Genomic DNA, 21,558 nt, shown 5'->3' on the forward strand with positions numbered 1-21,558 from the left:
TATTTTCAGCTAATGTTGCATGTTAAAAGTGTTAATTGTAATTAGTTTGATATTTAATTGTTAAATGAGTGTTATGGTACTGTTAATCTAAAAGGGGAGGAATTGTAATGTATATACCTTTAAGAGGGGAACTATCTTTTACAGCTCATGTATACTGCAGTACCGGCAGTGACCACACCTGTATATAGTACTGAGTAGTAATCTGTACAGATCAGTTCCACTGTGAGCCACGTTGAGTAAACACCTGTTATACCGTTCTCCTGCAGTCTGTGTCTTATTATACCCAGACACAACAAATACCCATTGATGCTTTGGTCATTTCAAAAGGCATTGTAGATGACAGATTTCATGACATCAGTACTTGCCATTTGTCATGCCTACTGACCAACACAACCTGTAAATCTAACTAAATTGTGCGAGGTCGAGCTACAGGCCTTTCCAACCCTGATCTATACCTCTATGGTGGTGTTAAGTCATCAATGTGACCACAAATGTTATGTGCTTCATTTATTGTATAAGTATGGAAATCAACTGAAAGAAAAATGCTGTGCAGTTTGTATTTAATTGGGAGTGAATCCATGAGTCATCCCTGCTGTGACGCAAAGCCGGTGGTATTCAGATGTTCAAGCAGTTGACCTGTTGTTTATATAATTTATTTTTGGTGAAGAAGCAATTGTAAAGAAATAGGAAACTCCACATTACCATATTGACAGTGAAGTAATGAACACTCATAATTGTGTACTATAATTTCTAAGTGAGAACATGATTACAATTGTGGAGATAATTAAAAGGTTAGAATCTGAGAAAACCTACAATCACTCTGTATTGAATAGCTGGGCTTAATGCTAGGATTCTCTTTGAAAGTAAGCTCGGAGAAGATGAACCCTGGAATTTCTTCATTTAACTAGCAGGATTGCTATAAAGGCACACAAAGCTTCCTGCTTTATTGCACATTTATCAAGCAGTTTCTGATTCATGGAAACAATGAGCACAACATTCCATCACTAAGGTCAGACAATAATCTGCATCTAGCTTGTCTGTTAATTTTGTCAGCAAATGTGACGAGTGCATCTTTGATGATTCCGAATTGTCACAGAAACCTGGACATCTCAAAGGGCAGGGTTTCTTGCCCCACCAGTGACGGGCATAAAGAGCAATAAACAGCATTCCGGAACATCTGGACCAATTAAGAAGATTGTCTAAGCAATACAAATGGATTTTAATGTTAAATGTAGGAAAATGCATATTGGAACAGTAAATGTATACACAATGAAGGACTGTCCATTAGCAAGGATGAAAAAGGATTTGAGTGTGATTACTAATCCATTCACTGAATGTTTCCAGTCAGTGTAAAGCATTTACCAAAGAACTAGTTAAATACTAACATACATTTGAAGAGCATTTGACTACAAGTTGAGTGTGTTATTCTATTCCCAGCAAAAGAAGTTGATGCTGTGTCAATTAACTTTAAAAAAAAAGCTAGATAAATATCGAGCTGGATGGAAATATAGCTGAAGGGGTAAATTTGGACTGAGATGATTGAATATTCCACAGGAAACAATGATTCTTGTGATGAGGGGGGGAGATGGGAGTGGGAAGGTATACCGTCTGTGGAGGGCAGCTGGCACATTTTGAATAGTGGTGATAGATAATCTAGCGTTCCATTTGCGATTGGGGTATTTATGAAGAACTTTCCCTCACTAGGTTAAATTGGATGTGGTAGTCCATAATGGAATCAATTATCTGTACTTGCTGGGCCAAATAATCTTTTGCCATTCTATGCTTTCTTCTGGATCCTAGAATAATCAGCACATTCAAGTACTGATGTATGATTGTAATAGATGAATCTTCCATTTCCTTTGGAAGGATGGCAAGCTGATTCCCCCTCCCTGCCCACTCTCTGGCATGATTTTATTGACCTGGTTGTAAATAGTCAGTTTGACAGGCACACATCTTGTATGGGTTTCATGTATTTTTCCTCTTTGAATCACATGATTCTAGAGGTTCTGATGCCATTTGTGCACCTTTATTTTGGCCCCTTTTAGTTGTTGAAATGGTTATAGAGATAGTCACTCTTGTTTTGCTGGAATTTTTTAAGTTGATAACTAAGCTTGTGGATGAGGGTCATTCAGTAGATGTAGTTTACTTGGGAGTGCCATCCCCCTGAAACTAGATGCAAGGTCTACTAATACATCATAAGATACAAGGACTATAGTGTGGCGGAGCCACTAAGAGACTCCGAGCAATTAATAATAATCCCTTTAACTACATTGTAGTGCAGCTGCGGACTGCACCTTTAAACTGTCTGTTAACTATACTGTATGTACTTTCCTGCACTCTGCGTGATGACGTCATGACGCCGATCACGTGACCGCCAGTGGCGCGAAGAACGCGATGACGTCATGACGTCAGCTTCCAGAACCTTCCAGCAGTCGTCGAGTGCCTTGCAACCTGAGCAGACCTGTATACAGCTTCTCTTGTAGTTTTACCAGTTAACTTCGTTGTTCATTAAACTTTGTTATTTTGATTCACTGAGTTGAACTCCATTATTAAGTTAGGAACCTCCGTTCCTACATTGGTGACCCCGATCTTGTCGGACAACTTTCGTTGAGATTCCAGGATGAGCACGAATGCCGTCGCCCTCAAACTGCCGCAGTTCTGGGAACAGCAACCAGCAGCATGGTTTTTCCAGGCAGAAGCGCAGTTCGCACTCCGGGAGGTTACAGTGGATTTGACCCGTTATTTTTACGTGGTCTCCGCTCTCGACAGCGCCACGGCCTCGCGGGTCGTCAGCCTCCTTGGCAGTCCACCAGACGAGGGCAAGTATGAAGCTCTTAAAACTCGTTTGCTACAGATTTTTGGCCTCAATAAGTCGGAGCGCGCACACAGGCTTATTTTTATGCCCGGCCTCGGGTACTCAAAACCATTGGAACTGATGAGCCAGATGCTCACGCTTTTGGGGTCGGAACCCCAATGCTTTTTGTTCCGCGAACTTTTCCTCTGCCAGCTACCTGAACCGGTTCAGACGGCCTTGGCCAACTCTGCAATCACGGACTGTGCCGAGCTCGCTGCAGAGGCCGACAAGATTTTTACGGTTACACAGCAGTGTTGTGCAGCCACGAGGCGCCCTTCACCCACGCGTGCGAGGCCCAGCCCTCCAGCAGGCTGGCGTGCGTACCACTCCCGTTTTGGCGCCAAAGCTCGATGCTGCCGTCCTCCCTGCAGTTTCTCCCCGAAAATAAAAACTTCAGCAAGCCCGCGCTCTTTGAGAAGGACGACAGGGCCTGAAAAACACGTCCAGTTCGCCATGGCGGTCGGTTCAGCGGGGAAACTTCTTTACATTACGGATTCCATGACAGGGCGACGATTCCTATGCGACACTGGTTCCCAGTGCAGTATTCTGCCAGCTTCAAAGCTGGATCTGCAATCTGGCGGTCACGGTCCTTCCCTCGAGGCGGCTAATGGCGCGGCTATCCGTACATTCGGAAAACGGACAGTCAATTTAACCTTCGGCGGTCAGCGTTTTGTGTGGGAGTTTCTCACAGCTAAAGTATCACAGGCCGTACTGGGGGCTGATTTCTTCTGTGCCAACGGCTTTCTGGTCCGACACTGCCGACTCATTAATGCATCCACTTTCCACGCGGTGCCTTGCCACCGCAGCACCGCGGTGTCCTGGTCGGTTGCCTGTGCGGTTCCAGCGCAGGATGGGTTTACGCGCCTGCTCGGTGAGTTTCCGGAGCTCACCAGGCCTACCTTCTCGGCAGCAGTCACGAAGCACGGTGTGGCGTACCACATCACCACGACAGGATCGCCGGTTTACGCTCGGGCGCGGAGATTGGAACCCGGCAAGCTCGCAGCTGCAAAGGCAGAGTTTCAGACCATGGAGCGCCTCGGGATCATCCGACGCTCCGACAGTCCTTGGTCCTCCCCACTGCACATTGTCCCTAAATCGGGCGGCAGATGGCAGCCTTGCGGTGATTACAGACGCCTGAACGATGCCACTACACCGGATAGGTATCCAATACCACATATACAAGATTTTTCAGCCCACCTGGCTGGCAACTCGGTATTCTCCAAGGTGGATCTCGTCCGCGGATCTCACCAAGTTCCCGTACACCCTCAGGACGTCCCCAAAACGGCAGTCATCACACCGTTCGGGCTGTTTGAGTTTCTCCGAATGCCATTCGGTTTGAAAAACGCGGCTCAGGCCTTCCAAAGGCTCATGGACTCTGTGTTACGGGATCTGCCCTTTCTTTTCGTTTATTTAGATGACATTCTCATCGCCAGTAAAGATACGAAGGAACACTTGGTGCATTTACGCGCACTCTTTGCCCGTCTCAGCCAATATGGCCTCATCGTCAACCCAGCTAAATGCCAGTTTGGGTTAACCAGCATTGACTTTCTGGGGCACAGGATTACCTCAGATGGTGCCGTTCTACTGGCCGCCAAGGTAGAGGCAGTTACGGCATTCCCGAGGCCTCACACAGTCAAATCCCTGCAGGAGTTCCTGGGGATGGTAAATTTTATCATCGGTTTGTCCCCAAGGCGGCCCAGTTGATGCAGCCACTGTACGAAGCATTAAAAGGGAAGTCGGGCAAGGACGTTATCACTTGGACTCCGCAGATGGACCAAGCGTTCCTCGACACCAAGGTGGCGTTGGCAGACGCGACCATGCTTACACACCCACTCCCGGGCCCAACCATCGCTCTCACTACGGATGCCTCCAACTACGCCATCGGGGCGGTCCAAGAACAATGGGTCAACGGGACTTGGCAGCCGTTCACTTTTTTCAGCCGCCAACTGCGCAAGAGCGAGCGCAAGTATAGCACGTTTGACAGGGAGTTGCTGGCCCTGTTTTTGGCCATCCGGCATTTCCGTTTTCTCCTAGAAGGGCGCCCGTTCACTGCGTTCGTGGACCACAAGCCGCTCACTTTCACAATGGCCAAAACGACGGAACCTTGGTCAGCTCGGCAACAGCGCCACCTCACATTTATATCCGAATTTAGAACGGATTTGCGGCATGTGTCCGGCAAAGATAATCTCGTGGCTGATTGCCTCTCCCGTGCTCCAGTCCAGACAGTTCACCTGGGAATCGATTTCATCGGGTTGGCGGAAGAGCAACTGGCAGATCCTGAGGTGCAGGCGTATCGGACCACGCCTTCCAGTTGGCAGGTCGCTGACGTGAAGTTTCAAGCAGCAAGAACCACTCTCTTGTGCAACACATCCATGGGAGTGCCCCGGCCCATTGTGCCGGGCGAATGGCGTAAGAAAATTTTCCGGGCTATACACAGTTTATCGCATCCAGGGATGCGAGCTTCACAACGGCTCATGTCCCGCAAATTTGTGTAGAAGGGAATGCATTTAGACGTCCGAGACTGGACAAACAATTGTGTTGATTGTCAGAAATCGAAGGTCCACCGTCATGTCAAGGCTCCAGTGGCCAATTTCCCGGTGCCAGAACGATGTTTTGATCACGTACACGTGGACCTAGTGGGTCCTCTTCCCGCCTCGCGGGGATTCACGCATCTCTTGACTGTAGTGAACCGTACCACCAGGTGGCCAGAGGCGATTCCCTTGGTCACTACCACTGCAGCAGACATCTCCAGGGCATTCATTTCGTCGTGGGTGGCTCGGTTCGGGGTACCATCCGACATCTCCTCTGACCGGGGTCCGCAATTCACGTCAGAGTTGTGGAACGCAGTTGCACAGGGCTTGGGTACCAAGCTGCACTGTACTACCGCTTACCATCCGCAGGCGAATGGCCTATGTGAAAGGTTCCATCGGTCTCTCAAGGCGTCCCTCCGTGCCAGCTTGCGTGGCTCCAATTGGGTGGACAGACTCCCCTGGGTAATGCTCGGTCTCCGCACAGCCCCCAAGGACGATCTCCAGTCTTCATCGGCCGAGTTAGTCTACGGTCAGACACTCCGAGTACCAGGTGACTTCCTCCCTCCACACATGGAACCGTGGTCTGCAGCTCAGCAGCTCCTCCGGCATCACGAGGCGGCCAAGAATTTCCTGCCTATTCCAACCTCGCATCACGACCTGCAGAGGCCTCATGTCCCGGCAGAGCTCATGACCGCTGATTACGTTTTTATCCGGCAGGATACTGAGACCCGCTCAAACCGCCTTATGCTGGACCGTTTCGTGTCATCTCTTCAGGAGAAAAATTTTTCACGGTCGGCGTGGGAGGCAAGGCCAATACCATCTCTATCGACCGACTTAAACCAGCTCACCTAGATCGGAGTGAACCAGTTGTTCCTGCTCAGCCACCTCGCCGTGGATGACCACCATTGACCGCCAGACCAGTTCTGCAACAGCCCGCCATTGACCCGCCTGCATCTACCTCATCGTTGCCCGCACCACCTGATATTGTTTCTACCACACCTGTTGCGCCGCTTCAGCCACAGCCAAGCTCCAGCTCATTTGCCAACGTTCCACTTCCACTGCCTGAGTTTCGTCGCCGCTCGGCCAGGCCCATCAAGCCTCCTGCTCGTCTGACACACTCTGTTAAAGGGGATTCTGGGGGGGTGCCTGTGGCGGAGCCACTAAGAGACTCAGAGCAATTAATAATAATCCCTTTAACTACATTATAGTGCAGCTGCGGACTGCACCTTTAAACTGTCTGTTAACTATACTGTATGTACTTTCCTGCACTCTGCGTGATGACGTCATGACACTGATCACGTGACCGCCAGTGGCGCGAAGAACGCGATGATGTCATGACGTCAGCTTCCAGAACCTTCCAGCAGTCGTCGAGTGCCTTGCAACCTGAGCAGACCTGTATACAGCTTCTCTTGTTTTACCAGTTAACTTCGTTCATTAAACTTTGTTATTTTGATTCACTGAGTTGAACTCCATTATTAAGTTAGGAACCTCCGTTCCTACAATAGCCTACAAACGAAGAAAAATTGGAGGCCTACACAAGTTAAATTGAAAGTATGTTCTGCCAGTAACACACTGGTAATGATCATTGTGTGACAATAGTGAAACATAAAACAGGAAAACAATGCATTGGTAGCATTAACAGCTTGTTAACTGCCTGGATAATCTTATTTTAACTGCCTGTTCAGATTTTGCAGCATTTTCTGCGTGCTGCCCGCTGTCAGAAAAACACGCCAGCTGCATTGAGCCGGGTTTAGCGAGGACCTGAATTGTTGGCAGCTGGTCGATCAGCTTAAAAGCGGTCCTGCAATCTCTCATAGTTTCAGACACCACAACTTAGTGCTTTGAGGTTTGGGACACTTTTTGCACCTTTACTAATCTTGTGTGTGTTCACGTTGAAATCCATCTGCAGTGTGACCTCCTTGGAATACCCTCTGGCCGCTTTGTCTGAGCGCAAACAACCTCCATTCCTCGACTGAGATATATACCAGTGGTATGGGAACCATTTATATCCTCATCAGATTCAGAGGAAGAGCAGCCGCAGCAGCAGCGCAACCAGGCACAGCAGCAGCAACAACAGGAGCACCAACCTTCTCCTCAGCCACCTGATGTTGCACAGGGCAGAGGGCATCAGCACAGGGCTGCACCTCGCCACAGGAGATATCCCCAACACTAGGTTTACAGACAGAGGATGAGCTTCCTCAACATGAGTGAGCAGCAGTGCCAAAGGAGGTTGAGACTTCTGCGAGAGGTAGTCGCTGACATCTGCGCAATGCTGCACCAATGCCTGGAGCTCAGAGGAGCATGTGGACACTTCTTACCAGTGGCTGTCAAAGTCACCACCACACTCACCTTCTTTGCTTTGGGCTCCTTCCAGAGATCAGCTGCACACATCAGCGGCATCTCCCAGTTGGCCGCACACACCTGCATCATGCAGGTGACCGATGCCCTCTTTGCAAAGTTGCAAAATTACATCCACTTCTCCACAGATAAAGCAAGTGTGACCGCGTGTGCGCTTGGCTTTGCAAATATGGCAGGCTTCCCAAGGGTGTAGGGCGTCGTAGACGGCACACATGTGGCTATTAGGGCACCCCATCACGACCCAGCTGTGTTTGTTAACCGCGAGGGATTCTACTCCCTTAACGTCCAGCTGGTGTGTAACCACAGGAAGATCATCATGCATGTTTGTGCAAAGTTCCCTGGCAGTTGCCATGACTCCTTCATCCTGCGCCAGTCGACTGTGCCTCAGCTCTTCAATCTGCCAATGCAACTTTCCTTGGCGACGAGGGCTATCCCCTGAAAAAGTAACTCATGAAACCAATGAGGAGGCCATCAACTGAAGCTGAGGAGTTCTACAATCTGAGCCACATTTCCACCAGAAGCATCATACAGCAAACTATCGGCTTGCTCAAAATGCGATTCCGATGCCTTGAAAGATCTGGTGGAGCCCTGCAGTATGCACTAGCCAGGGTGTTCAGAATCATCGTCATCTGCTGTACCCTGCATAACATCGCAGAGCAGCGTGGCCTACCGCTGCCTGAGGAACAAGTGGTTCAGCGCAGAGCCTCGAAAGAAGAGGATGAGGAGGAGGAGGCATGCCTTGCAGGGCTGGATGTGGCCAATGCAGTAACACGTGACCACATTGCTGGCCGTCAGGCAAGGGATGCACTCATCCATGCCAGATTCGCGTAAGCTTACGCTTCAACCACAAGTGGCTAGCATATGGCTGAATGTGTGGACGACCTTCTTAACACGCCATACATCATCTCTCCAATAAACGGTGCTTTCCTATCACTCTCTGCATCATCATTACAAATGCAAGTCACCCTGAGTCCTTACTGTGCAACTTCTATTTCCCAGAACACATAGGCCAGAACTTCAACTCTTTGCTATTCACTTTTGTTTAATCACTTCACAAAAGGATGACAATTGATACTTTACAACAGAACAAAACACCCAAGTGACTACCCTTGTGACTATTTGTGTGTTAACTTCCTCTTAAGCGTGCTTCTACGTGGTACTTCCCCCTGTGGCTTCAGCGGATGTTGAGGCACCTTACTTTGATACTGTGCCTGCTCAGACGCCTTTGGCGGACGTCCTTTGGGTTTGGGAGCTTGGGAGGGCTCCTCCACAGTCTGCTCTTCCTGCGGCTCTGCAGGGGCTGAGACGGTCATCTGAGTTGGGTGAGGAATCTGACTGAGGGCTCCGCAGTGGCATGGTCGTGTGAACGCTTGGAGAGGAGCTCACACTTCTTGTCTGCCACCAACATCCCTCTCATGGGTCACCCGCACTTCAGTGCTAGCAAGTGGCTGGAGAGCACCTTGCTGCACATCAGTGGGGCCATGAGGACCTGTCTCTGTACTGACAATCCTCATAACGGGGATGTCCATGTACCTCTGGTGTCTCTCCTCAATAGATGCCCATCTATCCGCCATAGCAGACCATTTATTTGGAAGAGTCACCTATGTCCTCCTGAGTCTGGTGACTTATGTCCTCCATGGAGGTTGCCAACCTCTCCATGGCAGAACGTTTATGCGCCATTGCCTCCACAAAGTGCTCATGTTAGAGATGGACTCCTCCATTCTCTGCACACTTGCAGTTACCCTGGATGCAAACCCTGTCAGAGACTCCTGCACTTGTTCCTGGAGTTCCAGCACTGCTCTTTTTCTGGATGGCCCTAGATACACAGCATCTACATGCAGCTGAGCAAAGCTAGGAGCGTCCTGCGACCTCTGACCAGGACTCTTCACTGCTGTCCCTGCCTCCACCATCTGCTGATGCTCACTTGTGAGCTGTAATACACAAGAGCTTGGAGGGAGTCCTCATTGAACCTTGGAGCAGCCTTGGCTTTGGCAGCAGTCATTGTAGCCTGGGCCCATTCAAACAGCAGCAGAAAGGAGAAATGAGCGGCTGAGGCTGTATGGGCCCCTTAAAAACAATTGCAGCAATGACGTCATCAGTGGAGAGCAACAGATCCGCTCCCACTCATTGGACCGGGCAGTGCGCACGACGGGACTAATTAGGGCACTTAAACTAAAATCGGAAATCGGGAGTGGCTGAAACCAGCAGCGGGACCAGAATCCGCCCACCAGGCAACCCGACTCCAACCCGCCGGCTCTATTAAATTCGTGGCCCTAGAGTCCAAAAATCTATCTATCTCCGCCTTGAATATACTCAAGACTCAGCATTCACAGCCCTCTGGGGCAGAGAATTCCAAAGATTCACAACCCTCTGAGTGAAGAAATTCCTCCTCATCTCAATCTTAAATGGCCTACCCCTTATCTTGAGACTATGCGCCCTAGTTCTAGACACACCAGCCAGGGGAAATAACCTCTCAGCATTTACCCTGTCAATCCCCTTCAAAATCTTGTTGGTTGTGGATTCAGGTCCCATTCCAGGACTTTAGCAGCTAAAATAGATAGACACACTACATAGCAGTTACAACAGAGAAACAGGCCATCCAGCCCAACTCATCCATGTTGGCCTTTACCCTCCACATGAACAAATAGTTCTAATCACATTTACTCACTGACTTCCTATATCCCTTCACCCCCTTTTCATTTATCCACCTATTCAATCTAATCTTGAATGTTGACACAGTTTCTGCCTCAACCACTATCCTGGAAGTGAATTTCACAGCCTCACAACTCTCCATGCTTAGAAATTTCCCCTGCTCTAAATCTCTTGCATTTAATCTTGTATCTATGTCCCCTCATTCTAGACCCCTCAACTACTGCCTGCTTCTATCTGTCCTGTCCCAATCTTTCATAATTATAATCACTTCTATCATATCACCCCATAAGCTGCATGGTCTTAACAAAAAAGGTCACAATTTTTCACCTTTCTTCATATTTGTATTTCCTTATACCAGATAGCATCCTAGTGAATCTAAAGTGTACCCTCTCTAAAGCCTCAATATCCTTCCTATAGTGTAGGGCCCAGTATGACACACTGGGGGAGAAATTCAGTTGTGAGCGCCACCCGTTAGCGCCTTAAGAGGGCGATAAGTGGGGCGCTAACCAACTAGCACCCGGGCATGGCGAGACCTGCGCCTCTCGCGAAATTGAGCGGACATTTAGCGGCGGCGCTAAACCCTACCGCCCGCTCTCCTGCGCACGCAGATCTTGACGTCATTCCAGAGTGAGACATCATTCCAGAGTGCAACGCCCTTGGGGCGCCCCGGACTGGAAATTCAGTGGCGCCCCCCTCCTTTCCGCCTGTCGCCACCAACGACGGGTTGACTGGAATGCTTCCCAGTCGCTGTGGGTCTGGGGGGACGCTATTTAAAGGGGGCTCTTCCTGTCTTCTGTGTGGTAGCCATTTTTGGACCACTCATTCTGAGAGAGAGAGAGAGAGACAAAGGGAGAAAGAGAGACTTCTGCATTGAGTCAACGCTGTCTGAGGTAGTTTTGGCTTCTGCCCATAACTTTGTAGTTGCTTTGCTTTTTCACCGGCATAACTTTGATTGGCCATATATTATGGGGGCTGCAATGGATGGGCACGTCGTGCTTCTCCATCACATTGAGAAGGCACAGAGAGTGTGGCAATCATGGCCAGACGGAGGAGGGCCAACAGGCGTCGGTACAGGAGACCTTACCCTCCCAGAGTTTTTTGACAACAGTTCTCCTACATCAATATGTCTGAGGAGCCGTGTTTGCGAAGGCTGCGATTCAGCAAGGAGGTTGTCACTGAGCTCTGCCACCTCCTCCAGGCAGATCTGCAATCTCAACTGAGGAGCAGGACGTCTCTGTCGGTGGCAGTGAAGGTAACAGTGGCTCTCAACTTTTATGCCACCGGCTCCTTTCAATCCTTTCAACTAGGGACGTTGCCAATATCTCCCAGTTCACGGTACATTGCTGCATCCGTCAAGTCACAAATGCCCTCTTTAAAAGGAGACAAGAGTACATCTCTTTCCCGATGACCCCCGACAAGCAGCAAGATCGCGCAGCGGGCTTTGCAAGAATAGTGGGCTTCCCCATGGTGCAGGGCGCCATTGACTGCAGCCATGTGGCTTTGCGGGCGCCGAAAGAGAATGCCGAGGATTTCCGCAACCGAAAGGGCTTCCATTCCTTGAATGTCCAGTTGGTCTGTGACCACAGACAGCTGATACTCGCTGTCAATGCCCAATTTCCAGGAAGCAGCCATGATGCTTTCATCCTGTGCCAGACTTCTGTGGCAGACCTTTTTGAGGCCCCGCTTCACCCAGGAGGCTGGCTTCTCGGGGACAAGGGCTATCCTCTGTGCACCTGGCTGATGACCCCGCTCCGTTCGCCCAGTACCCCTGCAGAAGAACGATACAATGAGAGCCATCAAGCTACCAGGAACATCGTTGAGCACACAATCGGCGTGCTCAAGCAACGGTTCCGCTGTCTGGACCACTCTGGAGGAGCCCTGCAGTACTCGCCTGAGCGAGTCTCCCACTTCGTTGTTGTCTGCTGCATGCTGCATAACCTGGCAATCCTCAGGACCCAGCCAATGCCAGCGGGCCTTGACGCACCAGCAGAGGAGGAGTAGGAGGAGGAGCAGCAGCACCAAGACGGGAGGGAGGCACAAAGTGCAAGGGCTATCTGTCAAAGCTTATAGCAAGTCGCTTCTAGGCCCCCTCTGAGGGAATGGCTTCTGCCGTTCAAAGAACCTGAATGGAACCATGCCGCAACCCCTAAGCCGGTCAAGGCAACAATGAGTGCAAAGAGCAACTTGCACATTTTGAAATAAGACACTTCTCTATTAACAAAACTGTGTATCCTTCCCGCATGACAAAGTAATAGAAAGAAACACACACAGAAACAGTCATTCACATAACTGGCTCTCACAACCTGGAGACAATGTCCAAAACAGTAACAAAAATATGACCACGATCCTCGGACTTCAAAAAAACAATGAACCACATTTTGCCACACCACCTACTTTTTGCCCTTTGAGGGTGATCTGCTTCCCACCCTGCAGCTCCTCCGCACTGGGACCCCAGTGGCTGCAGCAAGGCTGGGGGAAGGCTGCTGAGTGTCAGAAACTGAGACTGCAGATGCCCTTGAGGGACAGCCTGGACCAGCTCTGGGCCTGGAGGGCCCGGCTGCTGACTGCTCTAACTCTGCATGGGCGGCAGCAGTCTGTCCTACAGGTGGTGGCAACTGCAGTGCAGAAGTGACAGTGCTGGCAGCAGGAATGCTGTCATCCTGAGAGAGGACAGCAACTCCCCGCTCGACCGACACACTGGCACTCCCATGGGGCAGCACTTCAGCATGCGGAGCAATCTGCGGGAGCACAGATTGCTGGCCTGCTGTGGCGCGGTGAGAGCCCCGGGAAAATCTGCCCGATCCAGCAAGGGTGGCAGCAGTTAGTGCTCGCGTGGCCTCAATCTGCGTCTGCATGAGACCAGCCATTGACTGCATTGCAGCACTTAGCATTTGCGTGGCAGACGCCTGTGCTGCATCGAAGTCCTGGACATGCCTTGCCACTGCAGCCTTGAGCTCAGTGTGCCTTTGCTCCACCTGGGCGCTCATTTCAGCAAGGAGCCACACCTCTTCTGCGCTCACTGTAGCAGGACTGGAGGCCATACTCTCCCTCCGGGGAGAAGGCCCCCGAGCTTCCCTACCCACCTCGCGTTGCTGCAGCCCGCTGGGTCCTGGAGCTTCACCCTCGTCAGACCATTCCTCCCCCCCCCCCCCCCCCCGTTCCTCTCCAGGGAAGGCATGTCCCCAGTATGGCCATGGGCTGCCTCAGCAGAGGGTTGCGCTGATGGTCCGGCTTCCTCTTCCTCCTCGCCTTCAGATTCACTCCCAGTGGCAGCTTGAGGGCCCGCCTCCTCACCTGGTGAATCAGCATCTGAAAGCAGGGAGGTACAAGAGTGGCTTTAGCATGAGGACAGGGTGGCAGCAAGGGAGGAATGAGTGCAGCGATGTACTGATTTGGATCGAGAGTGTCAAAGGATGCTGTTGTGAGGAACAAGTGGAAGGAGAGAGGTCAAAAAGGTGATGACCTTACCATTGCTGGCCAGAACAGGGTCGGCGTCTCCCGTGGCAACGGGGCCAAGCATCCGGCTTGCCACAATCCGGTGGACTCGCTGCTCCGATCGATCAGAGCTTGAAGGTGAGGCCAGCCTCCCCTGGTCCGTTGCTGCTGTCTCCTATTATGCGCCAGCTTGCCCTGCAAGAAAAAGGATGGGGTCTGAGTAAGATGCAGCCATGATCTTGGCTGAAATGCCTCCCATGGTGGAATAGCCCTTAATGTGTGCAGCCATGACCTTGGCTGAAATGCCTCCCATGGTCAAATAGCCCTTACTGTGTGCAGCCATGATCTTGGCTGAAATGCCTCCCATGGTCGAATAGCCCTTACTGTGTGCAAAGTGCTGAATGTGCATGTGAGTTTCCTGAAAGGGCCAAAGGTGTTGGAGGAGTGCTGGGCATTGGGGCTTTCAAGACCCTTTGGCCATAAAGCGAGGCCGAGATGGAGGGATGAAGAGGTTTCTGAAAAAGGCACTCACCCTGACGACCCGAGTGAGGTCGTTGAACTTCTTCCTGCATTGCACAGGGGTCCTAGGCACCATGCTGCTGGAGGTCACTCTGTGAGCCACCTCCCTCCAAGCTTTTCGGTACTTGCTGGGCAGAGGCCTCCTGCCACTCTCCGGGTACAGGAGAGATCGCCTGCACTCCACCACGCCAACCAGAGACGCCAAGGCCCCCTCGCTGAAACACTGCGCTCGCTCCCTGGCCCTCTCCATGGTCCTTGGCTGCAGGATTTGGCAACAGGTCTGTCCAGGCCGAGATCCAGGGCTCCGATGCGCAGGGTGTGGCTGCAAATCAAGATCAACCCGCCCCTTTAAGAGCTGACCGGCGCCAGCGTGTCTGTGTGCAATCACTAACTGACAGCACTGCGCTGCGCCCGCCCTCTGAGTTAGCCCCTCGCTTCTCCAGCTTAGCGCCTTAGAGTCGTGCAGCGCCTGATTTAGCGCTGCAATCGGCTCCAGGGGCGAAACAGACCAATTTCGCAGTAGGTGGCGATAATTTGCGCCGGTCGCAAAACTTTGCGCCCGGCCGAGAATTGCGCCCCAAATGGGGCGATACCGAATTTCTCCCCCACAGTACTCTAACTGAGGTCTTTTTAAGGTTTTATATAGGCTCAACATTACTCTTGGCTTTTATATTCTATATCTCTTGTGATAAAACCTAGAATTTCCTTGCTTTTTTTTTTACAGCCTTGTCAGCCTCAGGTACTGCCTTTAATGTCCTGTGAACCTGTACCCCTAAATCCCTCTGCTCTTTGACCACAGTACTGAGGGAGTACTGCCTTATCAGAGGTGCCAGCTTTCAGGTGAGACATTAAACTGAGACTTCATTTGCCTGGACACGTGTCTTGTTTTGCACACTTTGTACAAAAATAATAACTTGCAGGACAATGGAGTATTACAGTTTAAACTCTTTTATGAAGCATCAGGTCTGTGATCGCAATCATACAGCACAAGATGGAGTTAGGACCCCTAGCCTGGGTCTTCTAAACAATAGCAATCCCTACAGATGCCTGCAGGCCAATGACAACTCAGCATGTGATCACATGTGAATATAATAGGTATTCCTTACAGATGCCTGCAGGCCAATGATAATTCAATATGCAAATGTTACATCCCCTTTTAAAAGAAAAATGTTATGCATTACTTTTAAACCTTTCTTCTACATAATGTTCTTGGTAGCATAAACATATAAGTAAACTCGGCATTTAACTAGCACTGAAAACATCTCAACATTTCAATAACTATGTACAGTTTTTTTTTAGGGCAGCGATCCGCCTACACCCTTTGACAGTTCACAAGTCAAGGATAACTCTAGCTTGAACTCTCGTCCCAACCTTGTGTGGTATGGAACTGAGCATGCTCCTGAATTGTTCAACAATTCAGGTTCAGGTTTAGGTTCAGGTAAGTATGATGTGTTTTGTGTATTGCTCTGTTCATCACACTCTGTTGAACTGATCCTCTCGTCGGAATGACGGTGTTGTTCCTTGGTGTTCAGGAGGTGCCTGCGATTGCGGCGGTACACCTGTCCTTCTGGGGTGCGGACGTGATACAATCGCTCAGTGTCAGCTGGCTGGATGACGACTGCTGGCTTCCAGTAGTCATGCTCCTGGATTCTGACGGATTCTCCATTGTGCAGCAGTGGCAGTAGTCTAGCTGACCTGTCATAGTTTATCTCTTTTGGTGTTGCTGTCTCTGTACACATTTTGCATGCACTTGCTTGCAGCTGACGACCTCTGGCTGCAGCTGCTGGTTGGTGCTTGGAAGGATTGAGCGAAGTCTGCGGCTCATCAACAGCTGTGCTGGTGACCTGAAGTTGTCAACCGGAGTGTTGCGGTACTCCAGGAGACTGATGTAGGGGTCTCTTTTGTCCACTTTGGCTTTGTCCATGAGTGTTTTTGCAATCTGGACAGTTTTTTCAGCAAGGCCATTACTTTGAGGGTAATGTGGGCTTGATGTGACATGTGTGAAATCCCATGCCTTGGCAAACGACTTGAACTCTTTTGATTTTTGGGGACCATTGTCTGAGACTAAAGTCTCTACAATGCCATGCCTGGCAAAGGCTGCCTTTAGCTTGTGGATCACAGCTGCAGATGTGGTGCTGTGAAGCTTGTCCAGTTCAAAAAATCTGCTGTGGTAATCAACAGTCACTATGTAGTCCTCGTTGTTCCATGTGAACAGATCCGTTGCCGTGACCTGCCAGGGCCTGTCGGGGATACGGTGAGGTATCATGGGCTCTTTGACATTTGATGGGCGGCGTTCTAGACAAATGGAACATTTTCCGACAATGTCCTCGATGTGTTTGCACATTCCGGGCCAAAACATAATGTCACATGCTCTTTGTTTGCATTTTTCCATGCCCATATGTCCAGCATGAATTTTTGTCAACATCTCTTCTCTGAGACTGGTAGAAATAATGATTTTCTCCCCTTTGAAGACGATTCTGTTGATTTGTGACAGTTCGTCTTCATCTCTGTGGTTCCAGAATTCAGATATGCTCTGAGGGCAGTTCCTCCTTTCCTCAGGCCATCCTTCATGTATGACTTTGCTCAGCAGTGTGAGTTGTGCATCTTTCTCTGTTCCTGCTCGGATCTCCTTCAGTTTTGAGTCACTCACAGGTAAGCTGTTGTACACCATGTGCACCTGCACATCCATGCCTTCACTGAGGCTGCTGTCCTGGTAGCTAAGAGACTTTCTGGAGAGCGTATCTGCGACAGGAATGTCTTTGCCTGGACGGTGAATGATTGTGAAGTCATACTTCTGTAGCTGAAGGATCATTCTCTGTAGCCTTGGTGGGGCTGCGGCTAGTGGTTTCCTCATGATTGACTCGAGGGGCTTGTGGTTGGATTCCACAATGACTTGTCGGCCATAGACGTATTGGTGGAAATGCTTACATCCAAACAGAATTGCATATAGCTCTTTCTCGATTTGAGCGTAGTTGATTTCACGGTCTGTGAGAGATCTGGAAGCGTAGCCGATGGGCTTTCCTTCTTGCAGTAATACTGCACCTAGTCCGTACTTTGACGCGTCCACTTGTAGTCTGAGCTCTTTGTTGGGGTCGAAGTAGGCAAGAACTGTTCCTGGTTCTCTGGTGATTAGGTCTTTCATTTTCTGAAATGCTGTGTCATGTTGTTTGTCCCACAGGAACTCATTGGATTGTTTGAGCAACTGACGCACGGGTGCGTTGATTTCGGAGAGGCTTGGGGCAAACTTGGCTAAGTAGTTAACCATGCCTAGTACTGTCTCTAGCTCTGCGCGGTTCTTCGGCGGCTCCATCTTCTTGATGGCGGAGATTTTCTCTGGATCCGGCTTAATGCCATCAGTTGAGAGGCGATGCCCGAAATAACTGATCTCGGTGGATCCTATTATGCTTTTCTCGGGGTTGAGCCGGATACCTTTCTCCCGTGATCTTTGTAGCATCGCACAGAGGTTCCTGTCATGTTCCTCTCTATTCCTGCCATAGATGAGGATGTCGTCTATGATTGCGTCTACTCCATCGAGGCCTTCATCAGTTTTGTCGATCTTCCGCTGGAATTCATCCTGAGCTGAGATCAGACCAAATGGTAAACGCAGAAATTGGTAGCGTCCAAATGGTGTGTTGAACGTTGTTAGCTTAGATGACTCATCCGTGAGCTTGATAGTCCAGTATCCTGATCGTGCGTCCATTACACTGAAGTAACGTGCTCCCACTAGCTTTGGGTGTGATGTCATCTAGCATTGGTAGAGGGTAGTGAGGGCGTTTGATAGCCTTGTTCAAATCTTTGGGGTCGAGACAGACTCTGAGCTTGCCTGTATGTGGTTTCTCAACCACTACTAATGCGTTGACACACTCTGTCGGTTCTGTTTCCCGGACGATGATTTCTGTGTTCTCCATGCTCTGCAGCTCCTCCTTCAGGTGACTACGTAGAGCAAGGGGTATCCTTTTCAGTGGGCAAACCACAGGGGTTGCTGCTGGGTCAAGGTGAATAGTGCATTCACCTGGGAATAGTCCGATTCCTTTGAAGACATCAGCAAACTCCTGCATGACTGTTTGCTTCTCAACTGGTGCTGTCAATGATAGCACTAGCTTCACGACGTCCATGTCTAAACATGCCTTTAGACCTAGCACTGGAGGTGCTTGAGTGTCAACAATGTAAAAGTCCAACATCATGTCGCTTTCTTTGTACTTGCATTTCATCACACATGTGCCTTTTACAATGAGCTGCTCACCCCATAGCTAGTCAGTCTGCGTGAGGTGGGCTGTAGCTCACACTCCTCCTTCAAGCTGTGATACTCACTCAGAGGAATTACATTAACCTGAGCTCCAGTGTCGAGTTTAAACCTAAGCTCTGTGCCCTGTTTTCCTATCTCAATATCTGCAAGAGCTTGCTCAGTCTCTGAAATCTGTTTTTTCTGTGACACAGAATCAATAAACAGTTCCTCTGCATTTGGCTCTCTATCTGGCATTTGGCTGTCACTCACTGTGTGGACTGCGATTCCCCGAACAGTCCTGCACACTTTAGCAAAGTGGTTCCGTTTACCACATTTAGCACATTGCTTTCCTTTGGCGGGGCAGTGCTCCTTTTCTCCATGCATCTTGTTTCCACAATATCCACAGTTTTTGAAGCATTTTATGTCTGTGTCGCTCATTTTTAGAACTCTCTCTGTTCTTTCTGTTCTGAAACACGCTCTCTGGGCGGTGTTCTTTGGTGTGTGTTTATTCACTGCGTGCACTGTCTGTTCACGTGAGCTGCTCATGGCGCTGGTTATGGTTTTCAACTGTGCTTGGGCTATCTCGTGCGAGCTAGCTATGTCCATAGCTTTGTCCAGCGTTAGCCCGGACCCAACATTCAAAAGTTTCTCTCTCACTTTAGCTGAATGTATTCCAAACACGATGCGGTCTCTGACCGTCTCATCTTTATCGGCATATTCACAGTCTTTTACCAGCAGTTTTAACTCAGTCACGAACTGTTCAAGCGACTCACTAGCTCCTTGTACTTTCTCCTGAAACTTGTACCAAGCGAATATCGTATTTGTCTTGGGCATCACATATGATTCAAAACGGTCAAAATAATTTTTCAGTACCTTTGCTTCATCCGCGGTGAGAGACCATGTGTTAAAAATGTCTCTCCATTTTTCTCCGATCCACAGGAGTAGGTAGCTGCATCTTTCTTCCTCTCCTTTGCTTTTCAGTGGACCCGAGAACATCAACTGCACGTGTTGCTTGAACTTGCACCATTCTCTATGTAAGTTCAAAGATTCCCAATTCATTCGATGTAAGGGAGCTCCAACGATGTCCATTTCAAATCCCTGTTCTGACACCATGTCTTGTTTTGCACACTTTGTACAAAAATAATAACTTGCAGGACAACGGAGTATTACAGTTTAAACTCTTTTATGAAGCATCAGGTCTGTGATCGCAATCATACAGCACAGTGGGTTCAAGATAGAGTTAGGACCCCTAGCCTGGGTCTTCTAAACAATAGCAGTCCTTACAGATGCCTGCAGGTCAATGACAACTTAGCATGTGATCACATGTGAATATAATAAGTATTCCTTACAGATGCCTGCGGGCCAATGATAATTCAATATGCAAATGTTACATCATCATTGCTTTTTTTTTGCAGCCTTGTCAGCCTCTGGTACTGCCTTTAATGTCCTGTGAACCTGTACCCCTAAATCCCTCTGCTCTTTGACCACAGTACTGAGGGAGTACTGCCTTATCAGAGGTGCCAGCTTTCAGGTGAGACATTAAACTGAGACTTCATTTGCCTGGACACGAACACATTCAAGACCTTATACTACTTGAAAAAGAGTATCCTGGTGTCTTGAACAAAATTCTTCAACTAACACTGCCACAACCTTCCCCCAAGTAACATTCTCCACCAGTAAAACAGTTCTCCTTAACACTATACTCCCACTAACACAGACCCCACCCAGGAACACACTCCCCAGTCTCACATGTTCCCCTATTATGTGATTCCCTTCCCCCAATCATCTCATTGCTGCTTGTTGTGTAAAATGATTGCCACATTTACCTACATAATAGCAGTGATTTTGCTCAAAGAAATGACTTGTATCTGCAGCACTTCATGGCATGTGGAGCGATGTGATAAGGTGTTCTAAGTGGAAGTTCTTTCAAGTTTATTGTTACCTCCACTAAATCAACCTGTACTCGGACTGAAGGAATGTGAAAGATTGCAGTTGTTGAAGTGGGTATTGGCTGTTGTCAATCTCAACTAGAGGAATACTGTGGACGCACATTAACTGCAGCTTTAGTATAGCAACAATACGTTTTTTGCATCACAGCATTGCTAAAGTTCCAGTATAATTCCAGATTCAGACCCTGACCTGACTCTGGAGGTTATCAATGTGAGGCCCCCCGTCCCGCCTCGGCAGTCACCTCACATGGTTTTTATATCGCATGTAGTTTGCCTCCAGTGTGGTGTGAAACTATGTTTTTAAAAGTTCTTGGCGGGTCTTTTGAACTTCCTGGGAACTTTATGGGGGAGAAATTCAGTATCGCCCCGTTTGGGGTGCTATTATTGGCGGTGCGCAAAGTTTAGCGCCTGGCGCTAATTATCGCCTCCGACAGCAAACTTGGCTTTTATCGCCCCTGGAGGTGATTGGAGCGCTAAATCAGGCGCTACACGCCTCTCTTAAGGCGCTAAGACCGAGGAGCGAGGCGCTACCTCAGAGCACTGGTGAAGCTCATGTGATTTCAGTCAGCAATGGAACACAGACACACTGGCACCGGCCAGTTCTTAAAGGGGAGTTCTGACGAATGGTCGTCGACCTGAAACGTTAAATCTGTTTCTCTCTTCACAGATGCTGCTTGACCTGCTGAGTTTCTCCTGCATATTCTGTTTTTATCTTAAAGGGGAGGGTTGATCTTGCTCTCCATCCACATCCTGCTCATTGCAGCCTTGAATCTCGGCCTGAATCTCGGCCTGGAGAGACCTGTACATCAAATCTGCTGGAAAGAACAATGGAGAGAACCAGGGGAAGAGCTCAGAGTGCAGACCCCACAGTCTCTTCTAAATCGATACAAGGGCAAATCAAAACCAACCTGCAAAGTGCTGCTCAGTACCCAAAACTCCTTCACACAGCATTGAATCTCTCCAGAAGTCTCTCTCTCTCTCTCTCTCAGAATGTGTGGTGCATAAATGACACCGACAAAAAAAGGCAGGAAGTGG

This window comes from Somniosus microcephalus, chromosome 9 (assembly GCF_052327205.1).
Source record: "Somniosus microcephalus isolate GS21.2 chromosome 9, FLI_Smic_1.0, whole genome shotgun sequence".
In the NCBI taxonomy this organism is placed as follows: Eukaryota; Metazoa; Chordata; class Chondrichthyes; order Squaliformes; family Somniosidae; genus Somniosus; species Somniosus microcephalus.